Source organism: Quercus lobata, chromosome 2, assembly GCF_001633185.2.
Source record: "Quercus lobata isolate SW786 chromosome 2, ValleyOak3.0 Primary Assembly, whole genome shotgun sequence".
In the NCBI taxonomy this organism is placed as follows: domain Eukaryota; kingdom Viridiplantae; phylum Streptophyta; class Magnoliopsida; order Fagales; family Fagaceae; genus Quercus; species Quercus lobata.
In genome coordinates, this window is record NC_044905.1 from 35916190 (window position 1) to 35924810 (window position 8621).

An 8621-nucleotide genomic window follows, 5' to 3' on the forward strand; every position below is an offset into this window, starting at 1 on the left:
TTAATTTTGTTCCTTGTATTTTGTATGATTTTATTATATCGGGTTTAGTATTAAGTTGGTGAAGACTCAAGCTTAAATGAAGAATTAGTGGATTTCGCAAGAAGCTCGCAAGAAGCTAACCCACGCAAGAACCACGTGAGGAGCACATGTCTGGAAGCTGAAGAGTCATTTCAAGTTGTCGTTTTCGTAAGTGTCTCGCAAGTAAGGCCTTCCCACGAGATAGTTGCGAAACATTCTGCCTGGAGGTTTTTTAAGTGTGACTTCCCTACCCTTCACCCATACTGTATATACCCTCATTACAACAAATGTAAAGGAGGCCATTTTAGAAAGAAAAACCGTAGATAGGTTTTCTACAACACACTCCCATCTTTTTAAGAGAGAGCTACTCATCCTTAGTGAGAAATCATTGTAGCCTCTTCTCCATCCCTCTCCCATTGTCATACCTTGAGAGGAGATTTGTACCCAAACACAACCCACACCTACTCAGAGTGTAGAGAGTGTTTTGGAGCTTGGGAAGCTTTGGGGAATTGCCAAAAGAAACCAGTGAGGCTTGGCGGATGCAATCGGGTGGATTGCAGGATCTAAAGAGCTAGACAAGACACGGTTCTGAGAAGCCTTGTTGGAGTAGGAGCTTGGAGGGCTTAGGTACATTAGGTAGATTAGGCTTGGTGGGTCTCTTTCTAACCCATGTATCCCAACTGATTGTCTAGTGGATCGATTACCGCTTGGAGGGCAGCGGAGAGGTTTTTCGTCGAGTTCTTCGGTTTCCTCTTCGATAACACATCGGCGTGTTATCTTGTGTTTGCATCTCTCTTCCCGACTCTTTTACATTCCATTTTACTGATATGTTGTTTTGATTATGGATTAGAGTAGCTTGTTTGTTTATCCGCTTACATTTACACTATTCCGCACTTAGAACTAAGTTAGTGTAAAATCTATCGAGTTGTAACTTTAATTTGGGGGTCTAAAAAACTCTTGTGTTTTTAACACATTTTTGAGCTTTCAATTGGTATCAGAGTGGGTACACTCGCTGTGATTTAAATACCTGAGTGTGTTCCTTGATTCTTTGTGATGGACCGGTCACAATCTCTTAATGTCCCACCATTCTTTGATGGAGGCAACTGTGCCTTTTGGAAGGTCCGAATGAGGGCTCTCTTGTGTGCTACAGATGAGTCTGTATGGGATTCCATTAAGAATGGGTATGTTAAACCCACAACTATGGAACAAGGCAACTCTTGCATTAGCTAATGCGAATAGTAAGGCCATTAATGCTATATTTTGAGGTGTGTCCCCTGATGAGTTTCACAGGATATCACACGTGAAGACAGCTAAGGAAGCTTGGACGATTCTTAAAACAACCTATGAGGGTACCAAAAAGGTCAAGGACACGAAGCTTCAAATGCTTACCACCAGATTTGAAGAACTTAAGATGGGAGATGAAGAGGCTTTCAATTCTTTCTATGGAAAGCTCAATGAAATTTTAATTGCCAAGCTCAATCTCAGAGAGAAGATTGAAAATTCTAAGGTGGTGAGAAAGATTTTGAGGTCTTTACCAAAGAGTTTCCGAGTAAAAGTCACAACTATTGAAGAGAGTAAAGACTTGGATGAGATCAAAATCCAAGAGCTAATTGGATCTCTCTAAACATATGAGTTGAGAATGCCTTCTCATAAATCGAGCAAATCTCTGGCTCTCAAAACCATCACCGAGAGAATGGACAACTCCTTCGAAGAAGATGATGTGGAGAAGGAAGTAGCATTCCTTGCAAAAAACTTCTGAAAATTTCTGAAGATGAACAATAGTGGGAAGCCTTTCAACAAAGGAAATTTTTCATCTCCTAAGGGTGATAGGAAGGAATTTAGGAAGAAAGATGGGAAGGAGTCTCAGTCTACTCAAGGAATCACTCGCTTCGAGTGCAATGGACATGGACATGTCAAGAGAGAATGTCCTAATTATTTGAGAATGAAGGGCAAGGCATATGCCACAACTCTCAGTGATTCGGACTCTACCAATTCAGATTCGGAGGATAGCTGTGATGAAGAAGGGAACTTCTTAGCATTTATGACTATTGCTAATGTTGAATCTTCAAAGGACTTGAATTTGCTTGTGCAAGAACTTGGGGAGCATAGTGATGAGGAATCCATGGGAATTGTAGAAGAATCGGATGTTGAAGTAGACAAAGATACAACTGGTCTTCAAGAGAATTACAACTTTCTCCTTGAGAAGTCGGGAGAGTACGCAAGGATGGCCAAGGCGGCTGTGAAGAAGATGAAGAAAGCAGAGGAGGACTATAGAAGTCTCCTAGTAAGATATAAGGAGGCCATGAGACGCTAAATGGTGAGCTAACCGAAGCTTACACCAAGGTGAAATTACTTGAGCTTGAGGTGGTTCAAGTAAATGCCAAGGTAGAGCGAGTATCCACAAAGAAGCTTGATGATGTCCTCTCTCATCAAAAACCCTTCTCTGATAAAACCGGATTAGGATACACCGGAGAAAGTAGTTCAACTGTGAATATCTTCAAAGAAGTGAAGTTTGTGAAGGCCAAAGAGCCAGTTGTAGTTGCCCCTACTGTGGAGAAGGCAAAGGTTGAGAAAAAGAAGAATGTGGCTGGCCAACGGGTTTTGAACAAGCCCCGTAACCTATCTGTGGTTAGGTCTGAAGCCAGAGGGAAATCACTCCCAAGATCACAAAGAGGTCCTAGAACGAACCATTTTTGCCATCACTGTGGACTTCAAGGACATACCAGACTAAATTGTCATAAGCTGAGAGCATTGAAGAATGCAAGTGATCAGAGGTCAAGAGGACCAATAAATGACAAAAGGAATTGGGCTATTGAGCAATCAAGAGGTCGAGATGGTGATTCTGGAGTGATGGATGTGATGAAAATGATTGATGCATTCACCACTTGTTTGGCAAACTTCTCCAGAAGGTTTGAAGGCCATAACACTTATACCCAATCCTATAGGGATATCACCCCAAACGCACGTGACGTGTGGGTGAAGAAGGGTACTCATGCATGACCACCACCTATGTCCATGCATTAATACTTCCTATGCTTAGGGACATTTGTTCATGCATCTTAACATGCATATTTCTTTTTGTGTCTACTGCTTCTAGTTATTGGCATTTTTTTTGGTTTTGGTTTATACCTGTTTTTGTTGATCTTACTTTTCCTATTCTGTTTTTGAATGTGTTCAAAAAATTCAAAAACCTATAAAAATTGAAAAATCTTCAAAAAGTTTGATTGCTTGTGTTGTGTATATCACATATGAGTTTGGCCTAGTACCTTCATACTAATGGTGTAGTGCATTTCCGAGTTTAGTTTGTTATGTATGCATATATATCTTTGTGGGAGAAATATTGAAAACTATGTGTGATTATTGTAAATAGATCTTCAAGCTTGTGATGAATGATTAGTCAATAGTCTTGATGGTCTTGATATTTGCATAGACTTGTGCCTATATCTCTTCCCACTTTATTTTTATGTTATTGCTATAGAGCTCACCAAATGTAAATCTCCAAATAAAAAGAGATAATGAGCTGCAAAAGCCTATCGCACATACTAGTATTTGACTAGGAAAAATGGAAAGCGACTTTTGTATTAAAATGTATGGTGCTCAAAAACCCAAGGGCTAAATCTAAAAGTTGAAATATCAAAAATTTCAAGCACTGATCTCAAAAAGATATGTATTATCCAAAAAGGACCAAATGTTATGATTTATGCAGAAGCCAAATAAAGCTTCTTTGATTTGTAATCATTCTCTTATAGGAGGTCATATATGCTCATTTCTATAATTGAGACAATCCACTTGATTTCCTACCAGTTGTGTATGACTTGATTGAATTGATTATTGAAGCTTCACCCTGGTCTAAGGACTATTCCACATTTGATACTCACCCACAACACACAAGACTTTGTTCAAATAATGCTTATCTCATTTTTGTGATTATACATGTTCAAATGTGATGTGTATGCTCAATTACTTGTCGATCAAACCCAAAAATATTTTTGAGTGTTTTATTTTTTTTTGAAAGTGATTTTATACTTTCTTGCTTTTAGTTTTTGTTCAAAATGCAATTTTTGTGTTTTTCTTCAAAAACTGGTTTAGAGGTCTTTTCGTGAGAAGCTTGCAACTTAGAGCTTCCCACGAAATGTGCTTAAGGGAAATTACAAAGTCACATTTTCATACAGAAAGTCTCGCTACTGTCTCGCGAGTATTTCACGACTAAACTCTTCTCGCGAAATGTTTTTAGGCAAAAACTGGAAATTTTTCGAGTTCATATAGAGGCTATCGCGACTGTCTCACTATTGTTTCACGAGTAAGAGCTTGTCGCAAAAGCTTCAGTGTGTCTCGCGACTAATCTCCGACTTTTTAACCCACAAAAAACACGTGTTTTCAGTTTTATAAGGCAAATGTGATATGTTTTCAAAACATTCTCATTTCCTTCACTAAGCCTCTCTCGAACCCCCCTTCAACCCAAAATTATTTTTCACTCAAACCCCATCATTTTGAAGCAAAAAACTCTACAAGATCACTTCAAGGTATGTTTTCCTAAACATTGTCTCTCCTTTTTGTCTTAGATTATACAGATTTTAGCATAGGGTTTTGAAAATTGGGGATTTTCGAAAACTGGGTTGGGGTTCTTAATTTTGGGAAAATTTTTCAAGATCTTTGTTTGGGCTGAGTCCTATTTGATGTTTGTATATCTATGTTGGCCCCTTATGGCAAAAATAACACGTATTTAGGCAAGAATTTCATATGTTCATGCATTGTTTATCATACATGTGTAGTGTGTGCACTCTAAGTGTTCGATAAAATGCCCAAATGACATTTTCTAGTTGTTTTGGACTCTGATGAGTACCAAATTTTGGGGCACACCATAATTATTCATGTTTATGATGTTTTGATCATTGGTGATGTGTTTTATACACTTTATGAGTGCTTATTCATGCATTGGTCATGCATCTCACATGCACACTAGATGCACCTTTGCTGCACACACTCTAACACTTGACATGTTTTGTACTTTTCTCATACTTGTTAAGTCTTTTTAGACCTTTTAGCACTTAACATGTTTTTGTGTCTATGTCATGCTTAGGTTTACATCATGTTCCATCATCCGTAGCATGTCATGTTCTTTATGCTTTGTAGCATTTTTTTAAGAAGTTTTTTTCTTTCGTTTAAGCTTTATTTTCTCATTCATCTTGCACCCCTCATGCATCATCTTTCACCCCTCATGCATCATCTTTCACCCTTGCTCATATCTTCTTTTCTTTCCCTTCTTCCTCTTATCTTATTTGTCTATTCGTGACAAAAAGGGGGAGAGTATATCGGAGAGTATACTGGTTTGTATTGTCATTTCTATATGACTCATGTGCACACTCTTAGGGAGAGTAATTCTACCTCATGCACATTCATAGGGGGGAAAAGTTATAGGAGAGATGCATATACCAAGGGAGAGAAGATATTCTTTTATGAGAAAACCTTGTTTTACTTTATGCTTGTTTTCTCGTTGCTTTATGGTGCTTTGAGTTATGTTTAGTATCATCTATGCTTTGTTGCTCTTATCGCATCATGCTTATGTTTTGGACATGCTTTTATCCTTATGCTATTGTGCTTTATTGGTTGCATGTTCGGATGATCATTTGCTTTGCTATATGATCATTGTAGTCATTTTTGTATAACTGTTTTGGTGTATGGTCAAGATGCTCACATGTTTCACATGATGTTTACTTAATCGCAATTTACTTGTTACATTATACCTGTCCTTTTATCACTTGATTTACCTTGAGGGTCTAATGTGTTTTTTACAAGTGTTTTAGGTTACAGGTACATATGTTCCAAGTTTCATCACAGCTTCTAGATTTAGGTGTGAGTGAGTTTTGCCATTGTTCCCAAACTCACGTTTAAGTCTAAAGTCTGTTATAGGGTGTTTTGCCATGGAATAACCAAAGGGGGAGATTGTAAAGTTGTGATTTACAACTATGTTTTATGTTGGCTTTATTTCATGATAAAAAGTGTTGTAATTGCTATAATTTTGTTCTTTGTATTTTGTGAGATTTTATAATATTGGGTTTAGTATTAAGTTGGTGAAGACTCAAGCTTAAATGAAGAATTAGTGGATTTCGCGAGAAGCTCACAAGAAGCTAACCCGCGAAAGAGCCATGTGAGGAGCACATGTCTGGAAGCTAAAGAGTCGTGCCAGGCTGTCATTTTTGCGAGTGTCTCGCGAGTAAGGCCTTTCTGCGAGATAGTTGTGAAACATTCTGCCTAAAGGTTTTTTAAGTGTGACTTCCCTACCCTTCATCCATACTATATATACCCTCTTTTCCATAAATGTAAAGGAGGCCATTTTAGAGAGAAAAACCTTAGATAGGTTTTCTACAACACACACCCATCTTTTTTAGAGAGAGCTACTTATCCTTAGTGAGAAATCATTGTAGCCTCTTCTCCATCCCTCTCCCATTGTCATACCTTGAGAGGAGATTTGTACCCAAACACAACCCACACCAATTCAAAGTGTAGAGAGTGTTTTGGAGCTTGGAAGGCTTTGGGGAATTGCCAAAAGAAGCCGATGAAGCTTGGCGAATGCAATCGGGTGGATTGCGGGATTCGGAGAACTAGACAAGACATGGTTCTGAGAAGCCTTGTTGGAGTAGGAGTTTGAAGGGCTTAGGTACATCGGGTAGATTACGTTTAGAGGGTCTCTTGTTAACCCATGTATCCCAACTAACTGCCTAGTGGATCAATTACCTTTTGGAGGGTGGTGGAGAGGTTTTTCATCAAGTTCTTCGGTTTCCTCTTCAATAACACATCAGCGTGTTATTTTGTGTTTGCATCTCTCTTCCCTACTCTTTTATATTCCATTTTACTGCTACGTTGTTTTGATTATGGATTAGAGTAGCTTGTTTGTTTATCCGCTCGCATTTACACTATTCCGCACTTAGAACTAAGTTAGTATAGAATCTATCGAGCCATAACTTTAATTTGGGGGTCTAAACTGGTAGGCCACAAAATGACCCATTGTGATAGAAATTAATTAATTAATTAGCCAAGTTATTAATTAATCAATTTATCATGCAAATGCGTGGTAGCACAAACAAATCACCAATAAACTAAATATGCAGCGGAAAATAAATAACACGGTGATTTGTTTACGAATGGGGAAAATCTAACGGCAAAAACCCCACCGGGTGATTTTCAAGTCACCACTCCCGAAACACCACTATTATCACAACAAGCGGTTACAAGTAAAGGAATCCAAGTACCTTACCAATCTATAGTTGAACCCTTACCCCAATACCCAATTGGACTTGTTCTGTAGTGACAGTTCCCCTTTCTGATGCACGGCTTCCAAGTATGTAACTAACCAATTTGATGCACGGATCCTAGTACGCGGCTTACTCTTTTGCACGAATCTCAGTACGTGACTAACTCCATAGCAACCCTTTGATTGTTGTAGTTGATTTGCAGCAGCTTCACATAGAAACACTAATAAGATCTTCAATGTTGGTGTAAGAGACTTTGCTTGGTTACAAAACCCAAAGGCGTACAAGAAACGCAACAAGAACTCTTTTTTTCTGTAGGAGGAGGCTAGGGTTTTTTAAAAAATACCTTATAAAGCTCTCTAAGGTTAGGTTTTTCTTTTTCCACCTCCTTTAAATAGGAGCTTAATGGGCTCTCTTATTCCAAATTGGTTTACACAAACCCATAAACAAATAGCATTTTAGAATAAAAACATTTCTGGCTATAATCTGAAAACCCGTAAGCTCGATTGATCGAGGCATTTGTCAAGCTTTAATGAATCTCAACAGATCGAGCTTCTATCGAGCAGCTATCGAGACCTACAGATTGCACTTTTCTTGAACAGTTCTTGAGTAGTCTTCATGTCTTCAATTTAACCACCTGTAATGATCATCTTGAACCTACTTAGATTTACCCAAATACAAGTAAAGTGCGTTTTGTCAAAGGATATGCCAATTACATAAAAATATGTCCCTAACAATCTCCCCCTTTGGCAATCCGTGACAAAACCACAAGAGTACATTGAATGTTCTAGAATACATTCTACTCAAGATTACAGAATAAATAAGCCTAGTCTAAAAGATTTGAACCTTGGAAGTTGCTGCAAGAAGAAGGTTCGGAATCTTGACTTGGCTTTAACTTGTCAACCTGAAAGGCACTAAACAAAACACATCAAGGTACCGTGTGGAAAATAATGACAAGTAAAATAAACAAGAAACATGTGTATAAAAAGAGAAAAGAAACAACACATGTGAGATAAAGAGTGAAACAATACGTCATCATTTAATATAGAAACAACACATGATGTATGTAAATGGTTACAAAACCAAAAGATACACAACACAAAGAAAAATATATCAATATAATGTGTATCAAACTAACTCTCCTTTTAACATGAAGTTCTCCCCCTAAGTTTATTACTCCCCCTGAGGAATGACATTCAATTCTCAAATTTCTCCCCCTTTTTGACACGATTGTCAAAGGGCATAAGAAGCCAAAAGACATGACAGGAGATAGATAGAAAAATGACAAAGAGGGAACGAGGAGAACAAGGAACCATAGACCTACAAGAAAAGAAAAATAAGATGCTATGGACA